Below are 25,084 nucleotides of genomic sequence, written 5' to 3'. Positions count from 1 at the left end.
CTTGCTGATGATCATTTTCCACTCTCCCTCCCTAACACCTCTGTCAGAATAATTCCTTGCTGATGATCATTTTCCACTCTCCCTCCCTAACATCTCTGTCAGAATAATTCCTTGCTGATGATCTCTCCCTCCCTAACACCTCTGTCAGAATAATTCCTTGCTGATGATCTCTCCCTCCCTAACACCTCTGTCAGAATAATTCCTTACTGATGATCTCTCCCTCCCTAACACCTCTGTCAGAATAATTCCTTGCTGATGATCTCTTCCTCCCTAACACCTCTGTCGGAATAATTCCTTGCTGATGATCATTTTCCACTCTCCCTCCCTAACACCTCTGTCGGAATAATTCCTTGCTGATGATCATTTTCCACTCTCCCTCCCTAACACCTCTGTCAGAATAATTCCTTGCTGATGATCATTTTCCACTCTCCCTCCCTAACACCTCTGTCAGAATAATTCCTTGCTGATGATCTCTCCCTCCCTAACACCTCTGTCAGAATAATTCCTTGCTGATGATCTCTCCCTCCCTAACACCTCTGTCAGAATAATTCCTTGCTGATGATCTCTCCCTCCCTAACACCTCTGTCAGAATAATTCCTTGCTGATGATCATTTCCACTCTTCCTCCCTGTTAAAATGACACAGCAAGGAGCCACAACAGTTGGTATCATTCCTCGGTCAACAGCGCCCATCAACAGTGGGGATATGACAGGTGCAGGTTGGAGGAAGGTAAGTGTTAATACAATTTTAACCCCTTTCAAGACTTGAAACTTTTAACATTTTAACCCCTTTGTAACCTCAACTGTTGACACAGTACTTCAGAATTTTTTTCTGTCTGCCTGCATACCTATCTTCTGCACTCTTCTACATCTTCTCCTTCAACTGGAAATCATGGGCATATGCCCAGTACATGTGGTTTTGCTAATCACCACCAGTTGAACGAAACTGGCAGCAGAAGAAAAAAAGAGAGGGCTGTTCACTGAAGGTCAGACGTCTGAACTCAATATCATCAGCAACTCGCACAACCGCGAGTGAACCAAAAGCCAAGTTGACTGAAAACATGTCATACATACCAAGGTACAGCCATTAATTTAAACAAGAACAAAGTTTCATTCAACATGTACAAGTTCAAAATTTAAAAAAAACAAAAAAACATGAACAAACAATTTTGTTCAATGAGTTGATAATGAAATGTGCTTCAGTACACCAATATGATGAACATCAAGCATCCCGTTCATAACATACATCATTTTCCTGAACGCATATGGACCATCTATCACACACAACACTGCATCACTCACAGTAATACATGATACCTGCTCACATATCAGCATTGTCACCAATGTACAAATGTTGTTCAAATGCCAATAACAAACACATCATCAAACTTTTGTCCACTATCGTCTTTGATGAAAAACAACAAAAAATAATATAAAAAACCCCACAAACAAAACCAAACAATATTCACCTGTTCGTTTCAATTCAAACACTGACAATTGCAATCAACCGATCTTCTTGATAAATGAATGCCTGCTTTGATTTTTGCACCAAAGGTATATACATATATAATATATGTATAGAAATATGTACAGCTGTGAGCAAATTCACTGTCTCTCTCTCTTTCATTCTCTCTTTTTCTTTTTTGAATCGTATTTCATAAAAATGTCTAAAATCATATCTTTCCTCTTTCATTCCATTTCAATATGGGTTTAAAAAGAAAAACTGAAATGTATGTGCAAAATCCAATTTCTGTTCATCAAAAAAAGAAAGAAAAAAAGAGAGCTCTAATGACACTGTTTGGAAGATGTTTGAAACAATTCTAGTGTGCTCAAATTAAGAACGAGCGCGAGGTGCTAAAACATCTCTTAATGACTAAAAAAACGAAATAAAATAAAGAATAAAAAACAAAACAAAAAAAACCGACAACAACTGTTTGATACAGCAATAATAACTGACAGATCAATGACGGATTAAAAATCATTTTAATAGAGAAAAACTTTAAAATTGAAACTAAATCCAAACCCCAAAGTCTCTAGGTTTAAAAAAAACAAACAAAAAACAACATTAACTGAAGTAAGTTAGAAAAAAAAAAAAAAAGGATTAAGAGAATACGTATATAAAATTAAAAAAAAGAAAAGAAGGAGAAGCTTCAAATGTATGCAATTGCAGCCAAGTCCAATGTTTCTGCCAGAGCGCGCACCACCAATAGCTACTGTCGGGATTCCACTTGCTCTCACCCTTTCGCTCTAAATTTCTCTTTTGCACTGTCAGATCAGGGGGACACAAGCACTAACATCCAGGTGACTTTTTTTGCCTGTTACTGCGGTAGTAACGGCATACAGCTCTGTAAAAAGACACAAAAAGGAACATTCCTTACTTTTCCTCTCAATATGGTTCACACATATTTGGAAAAAAAGAAAAGGAAAAGGAAAACAAACCAAAAAAATATAAATAAAGAGAAAGGAAATCAACAAAACCATTTAAAAAAAAAAAAAAAAAGTTTTAAGACAGCAACAAGAACAAGTCATGGAGTAATCAGAAAATACTGACAGTAAATGATGGTTCACTCCAATCAACGACAGGGGGACTTTAATCAAGGGGCATCACCACGTTAAGGCCCGGAGGACAGGAGGGACAGAGGGAAAACATGACAACACATGTCAAGAAGTGTATCACATTACCAGCACAGACACAGACCTCACCTAGGGCAGAAGGGACGAGGGAAAACATGATACAACACCACTCATCACCATCACAGACATGACCTCACTTAGGACACGAAGCCACAGGGAAAGAAGGGAAGGCAAGGGAGACAAACGGGACAAGGGGAGACCAAAAAAAAACAAACAAAAAAACCAAACAAAAAAACCGAAGCAAGACAAGAGAATGCAAAGAGTGAGGACAGAGAGAGGGAAGGACTAGAGATAGAAGAAGCCTATGCTAAAGTCAATACAGCCGCAACCCTCCCCCACCCCACACACCCCCTCCCCTCCCATCCCCCCGCTCTTGGTCCTGTCCTCTCTCATTTGCTCAAGACAACACAGCACCTGAGTGAGCTTGTCCCTGAAACTCGACACAGAAATCACAAAAGAACATTGACAGAAACAGACAAGTTGGCAGACCCAACAAGCTACACACATAACAGTCACATGGAGAGAAAGAGAACAGAGAACTCTTCTGCTTTTCTGACAAGTCAGCCCAGTCCCTCTTCCTGTCCAGTCTCTTCAATTGCTACGCTCTGAAAGCTCCACACACACACACACACACACACACACACACATCAACATGCACACTTCTAAATACACACAACAACCCACTTCACTACAAACACAACCTCTACAGCTTTCAAAAAGGTGCAGGAAGGAAAATCCTGCCCCCCTCTTTCGGGTCTCTGCCGGCGCTGAAGATTCACAGATGATCACACGCTATCAGACCACAGCACACACAAGGTAAACATTCAACGCTGTACACACACACACACAGCCAGTTCTAAACCACCTGGTCCCATGCGTTAACCAACTGCTCAAAACACATAGCCAGTTGAAAACCGCCTGGTTCCATGCCAACCAACTTTTCAAAAAACAAGCAAGAAAAACCACCCAGACGACCACAAGAAGTGAAGAAAGGTCTGAAGAACCACCCAGATGACCACAAAAAGTGAAGAAAGGTCTGAAAAACCACCCAGACGACCACAAGAAGTGAAGAAAGGTCTGAAGAACCACCCAGATGACCACAAGAAGTGAAGAAAGACAGGTCTCAAAAACCACCCAGATGACCACAAAAAGTGAAGAAAGGTCTGAAAAAACCACCCAGATGACCACAAGAAGTGAAGAAAGGTCTGAAAAACCACCCAGATGACCACAAGAAGTGAAGAAAGGTCTGAAAAACCACCCAGATGACCACAAGAAGTGAAGAAAGACAGGTCTCAAAAACCACCCAGATGACCACAAAAAGTGAAGAAAGACAGGTCTCAAAAACCACCCAGATGACCACAAGAAGTAAAGAAAGGTCTGAAAAACCACCCAGATGACCACAAGAAGTGAAGAAAGGTCTAAAAAACCACCCAGATGACCACAAGAAGTGAAGAAAGAGGTCTCAAAAACCACCCAGATGACCGCAAGAAGTGAAGAAAGACAGGTCTCAAAAACCACCCAGATGACCACAAGAAGTGAAGAAAGGTCTGAAAAACCACCCAGATGACCACAAGAAGTGAAGAAAGACAGGTCTCAAAAACCACCCAGATGACCACAAGAAGTGAAGAAAGGTCTGAAAAACCACCCAGATGACCACAAGAAGTGAAGAAAGAGAGGTCTGAAAAAACACCCAGATGACCACAAGAAGTGAAGAAAGACAGGTCTCAAAAACCACCCAGATGACCACAAGAAGTGAAGAAAGGTCTCAAAAACCACCCAGATGACCACAAGAAGTGAAGAAAGACAGGTCTCAAAAACCACCCAGATGACCACAAGAAGTGAAGAAAGGTCTGAAAAAACACCCAGATGACCACAAGAAGTGAAGAAAGGTCTGAAAAACCACCCAGATGACCACAAGAAGTGAAGAAGAGAGGTCTGAAAAAACACCCAGACGACCACAAGAAGTGAAGAAAGACAGGTCTCAAAAACCACCCAGATGACCACAAGAAGTGAAGAAAGGTCTCAAAAACCACCCAGATGACCACAAGAAGTGAAGAAAGGTCTCAAAAACCACCCAGATGACCACAAGAAGTGAAGACAGGTCTCAAAAACCACCCAGATGACCACAAGAAGTGAAGAAAGACAGGTCTCAAAAACCACCCAGATGACCAGAAGTGAAGAAAGACAGGTCTCAAAAACCACCCAGATGACCACAAAAAGTGAAGAAAGGTCTCAAAAACCACCCAGATGACCACAAGAAGTGAAGAAAGACAGGTCTCAAAAACCACCCAGATGACCAGAAGTGAAGAAAGGTCTGAAAAACCACCCAGATGACCAGAAGTGAAGAAAGGTCTGAAAAACCACCCAGATGACCACAAGAAGTGAAGAAAGACAGGTCTGAAAAACCACCCAGATGACCACAAAAAGTTAAGAAAGGTCTGAAAAACCACCCAGATGACCACAAGAAGTGAAGAAAGACAGGTCTGAAAAACCACCCAGATGACCACAAAAAGTGAAGAAAGGTCTGAAAAACCACCCAGATGACCACAAGAAGTGAAGAAAGGTCTCAAAAACCATCTTGTGCACAAACACATCTCTCTTCCCCTGCTGGCCAGGTTCAACTCAAAACTAATCCTTACATCAGCCATTTAACTCTGCATGTCCAAGAGATCAACTCAATATGGATGACCAGAAAACCCACTCTGAAGTATCAAACAGCAATCAAGTGGTAAAAGTGATCTCAGGCTTCACACAAACCATTTACACTACGAAGATGGTGGATTATACTTTTGGTAACGGTCACATGGGAATACCACCAGCAGAATCATATCCAGCAAACTCCGATCACAACGCTAAGTCCTCAGGAAAAATGCGATGGAAGCACCTCCTCACTGAGATGGAGACAAAACTCCCTTGATGTATGGAACAACCAGGAGACCTCTCTGATGCTGCAGGCTTCAAATTACAACAAAAAAAAGTGATCCACAACAATACTGTCCATAAATCAAGAGAAGAACACACACAATATTTTTTCGACAACCTTCCTTCCTTTGTACTTTCATAATACCAACTCCTCTCTCTCTCTCTCTTTCATGATTCTGTTTCCGTCTTTTTCCAATCTGTTTACAAAATCTGAAATCTTTTGTCACCATCGGTCCTGCATACTGCAATCATCCAGTCTTCAGGAAACAGGCATGACATACACTAGCTGGTCTAAAAAAAAGAATACATAAAAAAAATCAATTAAAAAAGGAACTTATTTTTCAATGAGAGGCAAAACAATTACTAGCAGGTTAACATGTAAAATGAACAGGCTCTGCATTCAGTGAAACAGCTCTCGACACAGAAGAGGAATTTCACGGCGGTCCAGAGAGCAGCATGGCAGCAACCTGAGATATCTGGATCCAGGACAGTTCACACAGCAACAGTCCACAATGTCTGCTTCACAAACTGTCTGCCAGAATCAGAGCTGAAGCATGAACCAGGGCTGAAGACTAACTTGTCAGAAGACAAACACTTCGGTCATGTCAAATTAAACCTTATCAAAGACACCAGAAAAACAAAACCAAAAAATTGAGGAAGATGCTCCCTGAATCTACCAACTCACACACACACTCACACACACACACACACACAGAGAAAATCTCTTGCACAGGAACAGCCTGAGCCAGTGAGATTTATCAAATCAACTATCTAAACATCATTTTCTTTCTTCACCCGACACGTTGGAGTTTTACATCAGTACAGACATTCACAAGACCCTGCATGACACGTTGGAGTTTTACATCAGTACAGACATTCACAAGACCCTGCAGAGTTGGACAAAAAAGCATGATCTGAGAGCCTCAAAAAACATACAGACCACGCGATGTGATGTACTGTGCAAATGAGCATCTTCAGTCAGAACAACTTGGGAAACGGAGGGCACTGAATGCCCTGGTTTACACGGCTTGGCCTGCCCATCAAATGTCAGTCTCGTGACACCATCCTCCCGTCACCACACCTGGTCAAACATTCCCTGGTGCTCACCATTCCAAGAACAAGGCCTGTCACGCCGTGTAAATACTGAAATCAACCACTACCCTTCATCCCAAATCAAGCCACTCTTGAAAAACCACATGGCCATTGAAAGAGCTGACAGCGCAACAGAAGAAGCCCACAGATGAAGAACCTTTTCACCTACAAGGTAAACACTGCACAATCACACTTTTCCATGGGTGCAAAAAGTGAATCCAACACACACACACACACAAACCTCCTGGCATACAGGAGAAACTGACAATTCTGAACAGCGCTTAACACATCCTAGAACTTTGATAAACTTTGACCTGATTAACTCTGACCCCACACCCTGGAAGGAAGAGGCACTGAGGTCATTTGTCAGTCAAACCAAACCCACCACTTTTCACTTTTTCCCCAAAACATCAGCATCATTATTCTTTTTTTTTCTCCAGAAACCTTAGCATCATTATCAAGAGCAAATGCGTTTGGACATGTTACAAAAAAACAAAACAAAACAAAAAAAAAAACCATCCCCATTGATAAATAAATACATCATGTACACACATACACATGACTGCCAATGACCAGTGTGCATTATCAACCCCTTCCCCCTTCAAACGAACAGAACCACAAGGGGGAAGGAGTAACAGCAAAGGCAGCTACAGCTGTTAGGGGTTAAGGGGTTAAATGAAGCCAAGAACACCATCAGCTCTCAAGTTAAATATCAATAACAGCTCAGAGATTAGGGGGGGAAAAAAATCAGAATTAGCTTGGGTGTAAAAAATACAAGCTGAGAAAGGGATATTAGCAGAGGAGAGATAACAAGAGTACACAGAGCCAGGTTTAGTGGGTCCAGCTATTTGTGGTAAGTGGGCAAGTCCTCCAAAGCTGGCTAGCTCTACACTTCAAAGCTTCCGCTGTCATTCCACAAGACCGTAATCAACGCCAAAAAAAATGTGGCAACTATTTGCAGACCCCACCCCTTTCCGTCACAGAAAAACACCACCTCTTTAAATCTACCCTGTGGGAAGGGGGAGGGGAGAGTGGGGGTGGGGAAGGGGGGGGGGGCAGTGAGAACAGAGATCTGTAGAAGAGAATTTTTTTTATAAATGAAAGAAAACGTTATGATTCCTGGGGGAGAGGAGAGTTGGACAGTAAAGAGGAAGAGAATCTCACACACACGCTCGCACCCACGCGTGCGCACACACACACACACAATTTACAAGACTTGCAGAAACAGCGGGAGGGAGGGAGGAAGGGAGGGAGGGAGGAAGCTGAAGGTGGGCTAGGTACACATGTAATCACATCTTTTAACAGGAGAAATCAAGCAAGAAAATCTACACAAATGTGACAGCGTGTGTGTGTGCGTGTTTGTTGTGAGTGTGTCTGCGCACAAATGTGGGTGCTCATGCATGCACGCGTGTGAGCGTTCATGAGAGAAAGAAAGCAAGAAAGAGAAAGAATTGTTACAGAAGACACACAACAACCCCAACAACAACAACAGGGGAGAAAAACAGACAGGAAAGTGACAAAGTAAATGGGTCAGCATAGAGTGAGAAAGACAGACGGGAAAGTGACAAAGTAAATGGGTCAGCATAGAGTGAGAAAGACAGACGGGAAAGTGACAAAGTAAATGGGTTAGCATAGAGTGAGAAAGACAGACGGGAAAGTGACAAAGTAAATGGGTTAGCATAGAGTGAGAAAAACAGACGGGAAAGTGACAAAGTAAATGGGTTAGCATAGAGTGAGAAAGACAGACGGGAAAGTGACAAAGTAAATGGGTTAGCACAGAGTGAGAAAGACAGACAGAACGACAGACAGAAAGGACGGGACGACGGTCAAGACAGGATGGTCAAGGAAAAGAAAGAGAGAAGAGGGCAGGACTCCAGCACACTGACAACCCCCCTCACATACACCCACATACAACCCCCTCCCCCCCCCCCACACACACACACACAACCCCCCTACACACACACCCACATACAACACTCCCCCCAACACACACACATCCACCCCACCCCCCATCACACATACACCCACCCACATGCACACATACATACACCCCCCCAACCCTTCCCCCCCCCACACACACATACACCCACCCACCCACACACGTACACATACACCCACCCACCCACCCACACACACATACACCCATCCACACATACACCCACCCAGACACACACATCCCCCCCCCACACACACACATTCATGCACACACCCACACACACACCAAAACACACCCACCCACATATCCCCCCCCACACACACCCCCTCCCCCTCCCAAACACACACCCCAACACCCACACCCCCACAAAGAGACATAGTGACAAAATGAATGCACAGCACACCAGTCATGGACCAGTGCAGCGGATGGTGTGTGTGTTAAACAGGAAAGTGGAGGAGGAGCAGGAGGTGGTGGTGGTGGTGGTGATGTGAGTGGAGAGAGAGAGAGGGAGGGGTGTGGGGAGTCAGGGGGAGAGAGAGGGGTGAGGCAAAGGAGAGAGGTGGTGGTGGTAGTGGAGAGAGAGAGGGAGGGGGGCAGGGAGTCAGGGAAGAGAGAGGGGTAAGGCTAAGGAGAGAGGTGGTGGTGGTAGTGGAGAGAGAGAGGGAGGGGGGCAGGGAGTCAGGGAAGAGAGAGGGGTAAGGCTAAGGAGAGAGAAAAACAGAAATGTTGAAACGAAAAGAAAGGTTAGAATGAGGAAAAGGCAAAGAGGAAGAAAAGAACAAACAAACAAACAAACAAAAAAAAAACCCCACTAAGCAAGAGAAAAACAATAACCAAAAAATATAAATAAAAATCCCCCCTTCAAAAGTAAGAACAGAAATAAAAGAGCTAAGAGCTTCACATGTTTCGGGAGAATGATCTGATTTATAAAAAATAAAAAAATAAAAAGAAGAAGAAGAAGAAAAATAAAAGCACCACCATGGATAAAAAACAACAACAACAAAACAAAAAAAAAACAAAAAAAACAACACAACAACAACTAATCAATACTTTTTTTTTTTCCTAAAAAGTTATCACCACCAGAGATTCAAAACTTGTTCAGATTAATAAATGAATGAAATTATATTTTAAAAAAGTAAGGGTATTGAAACAGAGGTAAAATAGAAAGCATTAACAAAAAAAAAAAAAAAAAAAAAAAAACAACAAAAAATCAAATTAAATTTTTTAAAAACTACAGAGCTAGGAATGTAAGAAAAAAAAAAAGAAAAAAAAAAAAAGAAAAGAAAAAGAAACTGGTGGTGACAATGGCATTAAGAAAAAAGTTCCCACGCTGCTTTGCACTGTTTCAAAATAATAAAATAAAAGTTTCTAACACGGTCTTCTTTCTCTCTGTCGTCTCTTGAACATGCTTTTTCTCTACCACAGGAGCGTCAACATAAAATACATAAGCCCAAAAGACTACACAGCACAGAAAAGAGAAGAAAAAAAAAAAGTTTCTTTTTTTTTTTTTTTACTCCCTGTCCCCTTGGATAATGCCTGCTGCCTCATTTCTCTATGTTAGCACCACATCGATTCTTTCCACATCTTCCAAACACGTCAATTAGTGCACTTCAAAAAATAACAAGAACTGTGGGTTTCTTGATTTCTTGAGCAATGTGCATGCTTTTGTGTGTGTGTGTGTGTGTGTGTGTGTGTGTGCGCGCGCGCTTTGTTTTGTATCATATTCAAATGAACAAATGTTTGTGTACTGACCACAAAAAAAGTGAAAAAAAAAGGAAAAAAAAAGAGGAAATGATAACCCAATTTGAACATTCAACCAGTATTGCATCAAAAAAACTGTGGTGGTTCGGCGTCTTTTTCAAATCGTTTTGCCTCCTCCTGCATAGATTCTTTTATCTTTAGGATTGCTGCCGTGTCTGTATGCTCCTGAAAATTAACAAAAGAAAAAGAAAAAAAAAAGGAAAAAAAAAGTTAGGCTTGGCATGGTCACACACATGATGTGTAGTACTAAAGAAGATGAGGGTCTACAAATGGATAATGACCTGACAATTTTCAATGTCCCTCTGTTATAGATCTTCTCAAATTCTTTTTTCTTCTTCTTCATTTTTTTTTTTTTTTTTTTTTTTTTAACCAACTGTGCAAACATAAACACTCAAAACACACATTCTCACACTCATCCCTGTCACACTGACACACACAATGGGAACTCTTTGCACCCACCCACCCAAACAAACATGCACTGAATATCTGTTGTCGTTTTGATTCCAAATGATGCTCAACCAGGAGGGAAAAGCAGTCACAGGAACACTCTCCTCATCTTCATGAACATGGTCTTTTTTTTTCTTTTTCTTTTTTAACAGTAGGTGAGCCCCGGATTGTTCAAATGGATTTGGAAGCAATTTCAAAAACGTCATGCAAAGGTAGAAAAAAAAATCTCAACAATGGCGTCTTTTTTTGTCTTTTTTTTTTAACCACTGTCACCCCCAAACTGGTGAGAAGTTTATGACTGGAGTGCAGTGTGCTGGTCAATGTCTGACTTCACCCCCACCCCCTCTTCACGTCACCCTCCTTCTCTCCCCTTCCATGTATTTCTACACTGACAGAAAGACAGCTTAAACTTCTCTCCCCTTCCATGTATTTCTACATTGACAGAAAGACATCTATAACTTCTCTCCCCTTCATGAATTTCTACATTGACAGAAAGACAGCTAAAACTTCTCTCCCCTTCCATGTGTTTCTACACTGACAGAGAGACAGCTAAAACTTCTCTCCCCTTCATGTATTTCTACATTTTCAGAAAGACAGCTAAAACTTCTCTCCCCTTCCACGTATTTCTAAATGTACAGAAAGACAGCTAAAATTTCTCTCCCCTTCATGAATTTCTACATTGACCGAAAGACAGCTTAAACTTCTCTCCCCTTCCATGTATTCTACACTGACAGAAAGACAGCTTAAACTTCTCTCCCCTTCCATGTATTTCTACATTGACAGAAAGACAGCTAAAACTTCTCTCCCCTTCCATGAATTTCTACATTTACAGAAAGACAGCTAAAACTTCTCTCCCCTTCCATGTATTTCTACACTGACAGAAAGACAGCTAAAACTTCTCTCCCCTTCCATGAATTTCTACATTTACAGAAAGACAGCTTAAACTTCTCTCCCCTTCCATGTATTTCTACATTGACAGAAAGACAGCTAAAACTTCTCTCCCCTTCCATGAATTTCTACATTGACAGAAATACAGCTAAAACTTCTCTCCCCTTCCATGTATTTCTACATTTACAGAAAGACAGCTCAAACTTCTCTCCCCTTCCACGTATTTCTACACTGACAGAAAGACAGCTAAAACTTCTCTCCCCTTCCATGTGTTTCTACACTGACAGAAAGACAGCTTAAACTTCTCTCCCCTTCCATGTATTCTACACTGACAGAAAGACAGCTTAAACTTCTCTCCCCTTCATTTATTTCTACATTTACAGAAAGACAGCTAAAACTTCTCTCCCCTTCCATGTATTTCTACACTGACAGAAAGACAGCTAAAACTTCTCTCCCCTTCCATGTATTTCTACACTGACAGAAAGACAGCTAAAACTTCTCTCCCCTTCCATGTATTTCTACATTGACAGAAAGACAGCTAAAACTTCTCTCCCCTTCCATGTATTTCTACACTGACAGAAAGACAGCTAAAACTTCTCTCCCCTTCCATGTATTTCTACATTTACAGAAAGAAAGCTTAAACTTCTCTCCCCTTCCATGTATTTCTACATTGACAGAAAGACAGCTAAAACTTAAACCTAACACAGGCTTCTTTTCAGTTCCATCATATATCAAAATGATCTCAACATAGAAATTTTCCCAGTACACAACTTCTTTTCAATATCAAATGCATATGAAAATGATAGAGCTTATTCATTTACTTACATTATCATTACTTTTTTTCTTTTTTTTTTCTTTTTTTCATTCTTTTTTCTTTTTTTTTCAAGACACAAGCATCAGTGTGAATCAGTCTCTGAATAAAGACCAAGGAGAAAGAGGGGCAAAGCCCAGTACTCTGGCACAGGCACGGAGAAGAGGTGTCAAACGTATCTGTGCACAGCAGAGAATCAAGTGAGAGAGAGGCTGGAGGTGACAGGTCTAGCCAAAACAGAACAGAGTCAGTGATCAGTTCTGAAAACCATGCATGAGTGTTCTGGGTGGGGAACACTGGAGCAACCATCAAGTGTTTGTCGCATACACACACATCACACACACACACACACACACACACATACACAAAGGCTAGAGATAAACAGCACTGACATCATACAAGTCTGATGCCATTACTTCCATTTTCTGGTATCGTCTACACGACTGACTAGCTTCCCATCTTGTGCAGAAGACAGGCCACATCACAGGAGTTATATAGATGACACCGCCTTGCAGATGTCACACCACAAGGTGATTATTGTCCACTATATAGTTTACAACATCTAACAGGGGGAAAAGCCACAGCCTTTATATAGTTTTACCACAGTATAGGTCTTGTATGTCTGCTTGTGTTTTTACGCATAACAAAAAAACAACGATGAAAAATGAGTAGTTATGTGTCCAAATGGATAGATTACATGCTGTACACTTTCCAAAAATATGAGGACTACATCCAGAACTGGCAGGCAAGAATACTGAGTACAGGGGTGGCTTGAGGGGACAGAGAGATAATAATTCATGAAATAAAGAACCAGAAAGAGATAACAGAAAGACAGAGAGAAAGAAGAAAGAGAGAGAGAGAGAAAGAAAAAAAAAAGCACAATCAATGGCTGTAACTACAAACTTCAGCCCAAAGCAGTACAAGAACCCAGGACACAGCATGGATGAAATAAACCGTCACATGAATATTCAAAGAAAAAACAAAGATTTTCACAATATGTCCACATGAACATAAACCTCCCTGATTACACTGGAAAAATAAACTTCAAAATTTTGTTTTAGACTCTTGTGAGTGTACAAGTACGCAAAGACACCACCACTTTGGTTCAAAAATCCCTTTCCCCAGCATCTTGATGAAATCACTGAACTGGGTATACTTAGTATTACCCCTCAATGTAGGCTTTTCTATATCAGTTCTCAACTACAGTGTCTCGACTACTGTGTCTTCAGTTTTGATGGCGAGGTTGGTGATTGAATTTAACATTTCACATTTTAACTGGAAACAGAACTATTTTTTTCCATGTGCTTTAAAGGCAAATTTCACAATAGTTCATAAAAAAATCTTTAAATAATTATTATTCACACTTAATTTCAAAAAGTCTACAACTGTTATCTCGTGTCTATTCTGAAAACGTGGTGAAACATATGTAAATGCGCATAAAATTACTTAAATTCACAGTGTCCATGGCTAGTATGTTTGAATATACAACAGGAATCCACAGCATAACACTGGGGAGTTTAGTGTTCATGTGAACTGGCAAAACATGCATGCTTTGAAAAACAAAGGTGGAAAATAAAAGAGCACCACTAATCTATGTGATAACATTAAAAAAAAATTCATAGAAAAGGCAAGCTTAGGATGCATGCAAACTACAAAAGGTCTGTGGAAAAGGGGAGTGGGGAGGGGGGGACAGGAGAAAGTGAAGAGGTGAAAGTGAAAGTAGAGAATGTTTCTGAGAAACCCAGATGATGAAAGAAGTGAGAAATCGAAGACAAGACACGATACACAGATACATATGGAGGTACACATTCACACATCTGGATTATATGATACAGATACAGATATATATGCACTGGTCAGGCAATGTGGGTATGTGGAAGCCATGATGATGAAGATGCACACAATCGGAAGACAAGAGGTAAAAATGATCAATCAAAGAAAGTGGGGAGAAAAAAAAAAAAAAAAAAATCCCCCCCTCTTCTTACACAGATCTGATACTCCATCCAAATGAACTCTTTTTCTGGCTTTGATACAGACTGATCTGATGCTATTATTTTTTTAGTAAGAGAATGGTCAGAAGTTCTTTCTTGTTTATTCATTAAAAAAAAAAAATAATAATAAAAAATCTTGACATTTTTAACCCCAGAAAACACTTCAGCTTTGACAACTATCACTTTTCTCTTTTCCCTTTTCCTTATTATCAGATATACATAAAGGTATCTTCTTTTTTACTCATATGTAACTTGCACACAAAATTCAACCCCAACTTTTTTTTTTGTCTGCCGGTAGTTATCACAAAATGTATCAGTCAGTCTGTAGAACCTATGCACCAAACCTGGGTCATAATCAAGACTTGACATTTTAATCATGTTCATTTCTAAAGAAAATCATGGTCTTTGTCAGGACTGGCATTGTGAATTTCTATACATATAAACCATATGGACTGGTCATAACATGGAAAGGACTAGTCCTCGAGGAAGAAACAAAAGAAGCAAAAATTCATCATGTTTATGTAAATGCCCATTCTAGCTACAACTATTTTCTATGTATCTATGCAAAAAACAAAATAAGAAAAAAAAAAAAAAGGAAAAAAAAAAGAAAGATTTTTTAAAATGCTATCCTTGCTTTCTGTCTCAAAAAAGATTTGAACATCATGAACTATGTCACTGTCAGCAGAGCTGTTTTACTACTGTGAAATGCTCATCTCAGTGTGTTTGCAGCCAGCTTGGCAGAAAAAAACACCCAAACTATTTACCCATCAAATACAAATGCCTAAATGCCTATGCTAGCTAGAACTATTCTGTATCTACACAAAAGATGTTATTCTTGCACCCTCACTGTCTCAAAAAAAAAGAAAAAAAAAAGAAAAAAAGGTTAACATGATCAATAATATGAACTATGTCACTGTCAGCAGAGTCGTTTTACTAATGAAGTACTGTGAAATGTTCATCTCAGTGCATTAGCACCCAGCTGGGCCAAAAAACCACACCCAAACTATTTACCTGAAATAGTAACCATTTACCGCATTCACAGACCCCTCCTCCCCTGGAACCTCCCCTCCTACCTCCCCCTGTAACCACACACCTCTCCCCCTGTAACCACACACCCCTCCTCCCCCTGTAACCACACACCTCTCCTCCCCCTGTAACCACACACCTCTCCTCCCCCTGTAACCACACACCTCACCTCCCCCTGTAACCACACACCTCACCTCCCCCTGTAACCACACACCTCTCCTCCCCCTGTAACCACACACCTCACCTCCCCCTGTAACCACACACCTCTCCTCCCCTGGAACCTCCCCTCCTACCTCCCCATGTAACCACAGACCTCTCCCCATGTAACCACACACCTCACCTCCCCCTGTAACCACACACCTCCCCTCCCCCTGTAACCACACACCTCTCCTCCCCTGGAACCTCCCCTCCTACCTCCCCATGTAACCACAGACCTCTCCCCATGTAACCACGCACCTCTCCTCCCCATGTAACCACACACCTCACCTCCCCCTGTAACCACAGATCTCTCCTCCCCTGGCACCTCCCCTCCTACCTCCCCATGTAACCACAGACCTCTCCCCATGTAACCACACACCTCTCCTCCCCCTGTAACCACACACCTCTCCTCCCCTGGAACCTCCCCTCCTACCTCCCCATGTAACCACAGACCTCTCCCCATGTAACCACACACCTCACCTCCCCCTGTAACCACACACCTCTCCTCCCCTGGAACCTCCCTTCCTACCTCCCCATGAAACCACAGACCCCAAACCATGACAACTCTTGTCACATCAACCGCAGGAAACCTCAGCCATGAACATGAACAATGAACACAATAGAACGATAAACACAACGGACCATGACATGAGCTGAGAAGAGGAAAGAGGACGAGAAGGAGAAGAAAGCGGCAAATGCATGGTACATGAAAGGAACAAAATGCTGCGTCAAAACATGAACCCCAAAATGAAACGGATCAGATCGTGTAGGGCAACGGGGGAGCGGGGGGTTTGGGGATCCAAACTTGACACATCCACCTCCAATCCCCGCCTCCTCCTCCCAATGATCAGAGAACCCACTGAAGGGCAAGGGAGTAGGATGTGTGGGGGAGGGTGGAGAGGAAGGAGGGAGGATGGAGGGAGGGAGGGGGGGGGGGACAAATGGGGGACGAATCACAAGCCAAAGACACTTACGCCATCTTGATAGGGAGGCCCCATGTAGGGCCCCATGTCTCCGGGCCCCGTGCCGCTGACGGGAGGTAGGTCGTCCCGCGGCGTGCCCCTCCCATTGGCCGGTGAGTTCTTCATCACATCCATGTCACCTGCACACACAAACAGGGGGGGTGGGAGGGTGGCTCACAACAATGACACAGGTCCATAGCGCTGTGCCACAGGCCAGTTATGCCGTGGGTCGTGTGTCGTGTCTGTCAGTGTGGGCACCTACGTGACAACACCACAAGCGTTTCATCTGAACAAACACCAGAAACTGATCAGAATGTGTCACTGTCCGCAAGGTTTCTCTTTACCGCCACTGCTGAAACAGACCTGTGACATGACTGACATAACCCGTGACATCACAGACCCGTGACATGACTGACATAACCTGTGACATCACAGACATGCGATATAACTGATATAACCTGTGACATAACATAACGGACATGTGATACAACATAACAGACCTGTGACATAACAGACCAGACCAGTGACATAACGGATACTTCCCAGACACAGACCAGTTTCTTCCTCCATCTGTGACGTACAGTGCTGGGAGGTGGGGACTGAGGTGGACAGTAGGCAGAGTTGCGATACATTGTGTTAGGAAAGAGCTGTGATTTGGGGTAGGTGTGAACATCTCTGTGTAGATAGGCTTTGTGGTATATGTGTCTAGGGCACATAAACACAACATGGTAGAAAGATTAAGCTACACGCGAGAATGGAAGGAAGGACAATGGTTCAACAGGGAGGATGCCCAACCAGACGCCGACAGAACTGTCATCATGGCCTGGCTTCGCTAACGAAGATCTAGGAAGGGCGTTGTCCACGTCTGATGCAGGCACGCTCATGGCTGACAAGGCCAATGCGGGAAAAGCAGAGTCGGCCGCAGCGGTTGCAAGGGAAAGTCTGGTCTGGGTTCGCGGCTGCAGTGTCGTGGTTCTTCCTCCTTCTGCGTTTGTCCTCAAGGCTGGCCCTGCGGTTGTTTTCGAAGGAGAAGACAGCTTGGTGGATGGTGCGTCGCCAGGTCTCTCGATCAGCGGCTACTGCGGACCACTGGCGATGGTCAATGTGACAGGCACCGAGAGCTTTCTTCAAGGAGTCTTTGTATCTCTTCTTGGGTGCTCCTCTGTCACGGTGGCCAGTGGACAGTTCGCCATACAGCGCGATCTTGGGCAGGCGGTGGTCCTCCATCCTGGACACGTGCCCTGCCCAACGTAGCTGGGTCTTTAGCAGCACTGCCTCGATGCTGATAGTCTTTGCCTGCTCCAGGACCTCGACATTTGTGATGTAGTCACTCCAGTGGATGCTGAGGATGGTGCGAAGGCAGCGCTGGTGGAAGCGATCAAGCAGTCGTATGTGGTGCCGGTAGGTGACCCAGGTTTCGGAGCCATACAACAGGGTGGGCAGTACAACAGCTCTGTACACGCTGATCTTTGTGTCTTTCTTCAGGTGTTTGTTGTTCCACACTCTCTTGTACAGCCTGCCGAATGCGCTGTTTGCCTTTGCAAGTCTGTTGTCGATCTCCTTGTCGATCTTGGCGTCAGACGAGATGGTGCAGCCTAGGTAGCTGAACTGGTGGACCGACTTCAGCTCTGTCTCACCGATGTTGATGTGAGGAGCGTGGAATTCTTCCTGTGGGGCAGGCTGGTGGAGAACTTCCGTCTTTTTCAGACTGACTTCTAGGCCGAAGAGCTGCGCAGCCTCTGCGAAGCAGGACGTTATACGCTGCAGGGCCGCTTCTGTATGGGCGACGAGGGCAGCATCGTCGGCAAACAGAAGCTCTCTGATGAGTTGCTCCAGTGTCTTGGTGTGGGCCTGTAGCCGCCTCAGGTTGAATAGGCTGCCATCAGTGCGGTATCTGATGAAGATACCGTCGTTGTCGCCAAGATCTTCAGTGGCCTGTTGGAGCATCATGCTGAAGAAGATCGTGAAGAGGGTCGGCGCGAGGACACAACCTTGTTTCACTCCATTTCCAATTGGGAAGGGCTCCGAAAGGTCGTTGCTGTGTCTGACCTGTCCACGCTGTTCCTCATGTAGTTGGATGACCATGCTGAGGAATTTTGGGGGGCATCCTAGACGTTTCATGATCTCCCACAGACCTTTTCTGCTCACGGTGTCGAAAGCTTTCGTGAGATCGACGAATGTCGCATACAGTCCTTTGTTCTGTTCCCGACATTTTTCTTGTAGCTGTCTGAGAACGAAGACCATGTCAGTGGTGCCTCTGTTGGCTCTAAAGCCACACTGACTCTCTGGGAGATGTTCTTCGGCGATAGTAGGCACCAGCCGATTTAGGAGGACTCTGGCGAGGATCTTGCCTGCGATGGAGAGCAGAGTTATCCCCCTGTAGTTGGAGCAGTCCGACTTTTCTCCCTTGTTTTTATACAGGGTGATGATGACTGCGTCACGGAGGTCCTGTGGTAGTTTGCCTTGCTCCCAGCAGCAGACAAAGAGGTTGTGGAGTTTGGAGTGTAGTGCTGGGCCTCCATTCTTCCACGCCTCCGGTGGAATTCCGTCAACCCCTGCTGCCTTGCCACATTTCAGCTGTTCAATGGCCTCGACAGTCTCTTCTAGGGTTGGTAGCTCGTCCAGTTGTAATTTCACTGGCTGTTGTGGGATGCGGAGAATTGCCGAGTCTTGAACCGTGCGGTTGGCGCTGAAGAGGACCTGGAAATGTTCCGACCACCTGTTCAGGATCGACGTCTTGTCTGTGAAGAGCGCCTGGCCGTCTGCGCTGCGCAAAGGACTCTGGACCTGGTATGAGGGACCGTACACCGCCTTCAAGGCTTCGTATAAGCCCCGGTAGTCACCAGTGTCTGCACAAAGCTGAGCCCTCTCTGCCAGGTTGGTCCACCACTCATTTTGAATCTCACGAAGCTTGCGCTGGAGGTTGCTGCATATGAGCCGGAAGGTTGCTTTCTTCACCGGACAAGACGGTTGTGCAAGGTGAGCCTGGTGGGCTGATCTCTTCTTCGCCAGCAATTCTTGGATCTCCTGGTTGTTTTCGTCAAACCAGTCCTTGTTCTTTTTCGACGAGAACCCTAGGACTTCTTCAGAGGACTGCAGGATGGCTGATTTCAGCTGTGCCCATAGTGCTTCTGGAGAGGGGTCTGTGGGGCAACTGGGGTCTTCAAGTTTGTCCTGAAGCTTCGCCTGGAATTCAGCTTTCACTTCAGCTGACTGAAAGTTGCCGACCTGGAATTTCTTCCTAGGAGCTCCTCCTTTCTTTGGTTTGGGCTTGAAGTGGAGCCTGAGCTTGCTGCGGACGAGGCGGTGGTCAGTATGACACTCCGCGCTGGGCATCACTCGGGTGTGTAGGACGTCTCGTACGTCTCTCTGGCGCATCAGGATGTAATCAATGAGGTGCCAATGTTTGGACCGAGGATGCATCCACGTTGTCTTCAGGCTGTCCTTCTGCTGGAAAATGGTGTTGGTGATGGTAAACTGCTGCTCTGCACAGAACTCGAGAAGAAGGCGCCCATTGTCGTTGCAATTACCAACGCCATGCTTGCCAAGGACTCCTTTCCAGGCTTCTGAATCTTGGCCAACTCTGGCATTGAAGTCGCCAAGGATGATGACCTTGTCGTCAGCAGGGGTGTTCTGAACAAGGTTGCGCAGATCAGTGTAAAACTTGACCTTTTCTGTGGGGTCCGCTTGGAGGGTTGGAGCGTACACGCTGAACAGAGTGGCATGCTGTTTGTTCCGTAGTGGGAGGCGCATGGACATAATTCGGTCTGAGTGTCCTGTTGGCAGGTTTTCAAGCTTGGAGGCAATGGTGCTCCTGACCATAAAGCCTACGCCATAGAGGCGTCTCTCGGTCTCTGGCTTGCCTGACCAGTAGAGCAGAAAGAAAAAAAAAGAAAGGGCAGGCAGAATATAAGGAAGAAGAAGAAGAAAAAAAAGAAAGACAGAGAGTGAGGGAAGACCAGACAGAGAGAGAGTAGACAACTACTACTGAGAACTACATGTGGGGAGGGGAAGAGACTGACAGACAGGAAGATGAGACAGACACAGGGTTAGACAGACATAGGGGACGGACAGACACAGGGTTAGACAGACATGGGGGACAGACAGACAGACAGACACAGACAGACATAGGGGACAGACAGACAGACAGACACAGACAGACATAGGGGACAGACAGACACAAGGTTAGACAGACATAGGGGACAGACAGACAGACAGACACAGACAGACATAGGGGACAGACAGACACAGGGTTAGACAGACATAGGGGACAGAGAGACAGACAGACACAGACAGACATAGGGGACAGACAGACAGACAGACAGACATAGGGGACAGACAGACACAGGGTTAGACAGACATAGGGGACAGACAGACAGACACAGACAGACATAGGGGACAGACAGACAGACAGACACAGACAGACATAGGGGACAGACAGACACAGGGTTAGACAGACATAGGGGACAGAGAGACACAAGGTTAGACATAGGGGACAGACAGACAGACAGACATAGGGGACAGACAGACATAGGGTTAGACAGACAGACACAGGGTTTGACAGACATAGGGGATAGACAGACACAGGGTTTGACAGACATAGGGGACAGACAGACATAGGGTTAGACAGACATAGGGGACAGAGAGACAGACAGACTGACTTGACCCAAACCAGCTCACCATTCATGACAGGCGGCATGTCCCCCGGTCCCATAGGCATTGGTCCCTCAGGGCCTCCCATGAACTGTCGGCAAACATCAAGTCCTCATCCTTTACAACTTGTTCACTTTCCGTTCATCTCCCCCTTCTCTCTCTCTCTCTCGTGCGTGCGTGTGTGAGTGTGCAAGCTAGTGTGCAAGCTTGTGTGTGTGTGTGTGTGTGCATGTTGAGCGGAAGCGTGTGTGTGCTTGCATACCCTCATGTCACATCGTCAAACATCACTTAAAGTGGAGAGACATTTAACTGAAGACTACTAGTACTACTATACTTGTAAACATGTCAGCAAGGGAGCAAGCCCCACATACACAAAGTGGTGTTAAAATAAAAGACACTTTAATCAAACAGAAGACAAAAAAGAACAAGTGTTTATAAATGGTAGAAGGAGTAGTAATTAAGAAAGCAATTTCCATGACCTGACATACAGGCCCTGCTCATGGCAATGAGCTCCACCATGAAGATGTGGACCACACAGTTGAGTGTCATGCACTTTCAAATACCTCAGTCACCCACACACACACACACACAAAAAAAAGGTCACTGTGTACACAATGTGGGACAGATTTTTTTTTTTTTTTTCAAAAATCATTTCTAAAAATGTATTTGCAGTTGCAGTCACCCCCCCCCCCACCACCACCCCCCTGTTCATAGCACAAAGCTTCTCCCTTCTCTTAGCTTTTAAAAATTATCATCTTTCAATTTACCTAGTTTTAATTCTTTCTTTTAAACACAACAAGAGTGATGAACTGTGAGACACAGTCAGACAGAGAGAGGAGAGAGAGAAAGAGGGAGATGGAGAGACAGAGAGAGATGGATAGACAGACAGAGACAGAGAGGGGGGACAGAGACAGAGAGGACACAGAAAGAGAGACACAGAGAGAGAGGAAGACAGCCATGAGAGAGAGAGACACAGAGAGAGAGAGGAAGAAAGACACACACACACACACACACACAGAAGAGCCACAGACCAGACCCCCACCCCGACACGGCTGAAGGGAGGAGACAGGAAGATGACAGGGGCAACAGGCCTGGCACTAACCAACCAACCAACTGAGAACTCACCCCTGGTCCTGGCATGCCTGGCATTCCTGGGGGACCTCCTCCCCCTGGCTTCATCATGTACATGGCCTCTCCAGACCCCGTCGAGTCTGTAACACACACGTCACTCCATGTCACCCACCATCCCAGGCGCAATAGCCGAGTGGTTAGAGCATTGGACTTTCAATCTGAGGGTCTGGAGTTCGAATCTCCTTAACAACGCCTCGTGGGTAAAGGGTGGAGATTTTTCCGATCTCCCAGGTCAACATACGTGCAGACCTGAACCCCCTTCGTGAGTATATGCATGCAGATCAAATACACACATTAAAAATCTATGTCAGCGTTCGGTGGATTATGGAAACAAGAACATACCCAGCATGCACACACCCCAAAAAAGGAGTATGGCTGCCTACATGGCTGGGTTATGAAACAAAATGGTCATACACATAAAATGATACGTCTGTGTTAGTTTGTATGTATGCGTGCCAGAAATCTGACTGAATGACACAGGAAACGAATGACAAGCGCCCAATGGCAGCCATCAGCAGGCTCTACTCAGGTAGGCAGCCTGTTGTGCAAATGACTGTTTGTAAAGCGCATACAGCTTGGTCTCCGACTGAGGACAGGTGCTAAATAAGTATCCATCAGTATCCATATCATTCATTCATCCCCAGCTTTCCCCACAATGCAGCAGCCATCTTCAGGATGTGTGTTCATACTGCCCACATGGCTACCATCCATCCACAGGATGTGTGTTCATACTGCCCACATGGCTACCATCCATCCACAGGATGTGTGTTCATACTGCCCCCATGGCTACCATCCATCCACAGGATGTGTGTTCATACTGCCCACATGACTACCATCCATCCACAGGATGTGCGTTCATACTGCCCCCATGGCTACCATCCATCCACAGGATGTGTGTTCATACTGCCCACATGGCTACCATCCATCCACAGGATGTGTGTTCATACTGCCCACATGGCTACCATCCATCCACAGGATGTGTGTTCATACTGCCCACATGGCTACCATCCATCCACAGGATGTGTTCATACTGCCCCCATGGCTACCATCCATCCACAGGATGTGTGTTCATACTGCCCACATGGCTACCATCCATCCACAGGATGTGTGTTCATACTGCCCCCATGGCTACCATCCATCCACAGGATGTGTGTTCATACTGCCCACATGGCTACCATCCATCCACAGGATGTGTGTTCATACTGCCCACATGACTACCATCCATCCACAGGATGTGTGTTCATACTGCCCACATGACTACCATCCATCCACAGGATGTGTGTTCATACTGCCCACATGGCTACCATCCATCCACAGGATGTGTTCATACTGCCCACATGGCTACCATCCACCACAGGATGTGTGTTCATACTGCCCACATGGCTACCATCCATCCACAGGATGTGTGTTCATCCTGCCCACATGGCTACCATCCATCCACAGGATGTGTGTTCATACTGCCCACATGGCTACCATCCATCCACAGGATGTGTGTTCATACTGCCCCCATGGCTACCATCCATCCACAGGATGTGTGTTCATACTGCCCACATGGCTACCATCCATCCACAGGATGTGTGTTCATCCTGCCCACATGGCTACCATCCATCCACAGGATGTGTGTTCATACTGCCCACATGACTACCATCCATGCACAGGATGTGTGTTCATACTGCCCACATTACTAAGAAATCATACACAAAAGGAGAAATTTGGGGTAAAGGGGGAGAGAGGGGGGGCTGCAAAGCAATACATGACGGAAAAGACAAGCAGGCAGACACGAAATCAAAGGAACAACTTAAGATCAGAGTTTGTGAGAGCAGTTTCCAGATGCAGACCTAATGGTAACGAAGGTTAGTAACTCTGGCCAGCCACCTTTTCAACTGGTCACTTTACTCCCTTGTGGAGCACGAGACATTGAAAAGAAAAAAGAAAAAAAGAAGAAGGTTAATTCTACTTATAACTTAAGGTGAAAATTAATCGAGTATGCATATACATATATATACATACATATATATATATCTGTATTCCACCTTTTCATACAAGTTCTTCAGTGCGTGTAACATGACGTGGGGGCATGTACCTTCATCCAATGTGCATGTTTATTCCAGTTATAGTTATAGCACCAGTCACTGTAGCAGCAGGGTGAGCAATGGTATCATTAACAATAATCATGCAGAGGCAGCAGGACAAGAAGTAGAAATTTAAAAAAAACACCAAACAAACAATCATCGAAAAGCTAACATCACCACCATCATCTGATATCAATATCTGACATCATTAGAACAACAGACTTCCTTTTGCAGGTCGAACCAAACAAAATTCAATACTTTTTCCGTACCAGACTGAACATTATCCACATCAAACACAAACTGAATTAACAAACCAAATAAAACCACCACAACAAAAATTGTCTGCTACAATGCTGATGAAAGAGATCAATTTTCATCGCTTTTCGTTTCCTTCCATTGTCTGTGTAATGTTTATATGAATTCAGCTCTTGGCTGATTGGAACCAGTCAAAGTTTTTTTCCCAAAAAACACTTTTCCAGACACTGAGGGGCAGAAAATGGAAAATGTCCCCCCTCACCCACCCCCCACCCCCAAACTTTTCCAGCCCTGAAAAAGGTTCTCT

The 25,084-nt window shown here is 44.4% G+C and overlaps 1 pseudogene across 1 annotated transcript in view; it reads right to left on the bottom strand.

Annotated features, from left to right (window-relative positions):
- Positions 1-428: 428 nt before the first annotated feature.
- The window catches only part of LOC143294914 (single-stranded DNA-binding protein 3-like), a 139,046-nt pseudogene continuing 114,390 nt past the window's right edge, over positions 429-25,084 (bottom strand). Inside the window, exons 14-17 of the transcript XR_013056967.1 lie at positions 22,445-22,530; positions 21,347-21,410; positions 16,679-16,806; positions 429-2,343 (exon numbers count right to left, since the gene is read on the bottom strand). The product of XR_013056967.1 is annotated as a single-stranded DNA-binding protein 3-like (transcript). The remainder of the gene's footprint in view (positions 2,344-16,678; positions 16,807-21,346; positions 21,411-22,444; positions 22,531-25,084) is intronic.

This window comes from Babylonia areolata, chromosome 20, assembly GCF_041734735.1.
Source record: "Babylonia areolata isolate BAREFJ2019XMU chromosome 20, ASM4173473v1, whole genome shotgun sequence".
Classification (NCBI taxonomy): Eukaryota; Metazoa; Mollusca; class Gastropoda; order Neogastropoda; family Buccinidae; genus Babylonia; species Babylonia areolata.
The sequence above is the reverse complement of the archived record's forward strand: the minus strand, read 5'-3'. Positions and strand labels throughout refer to the sequence as shown.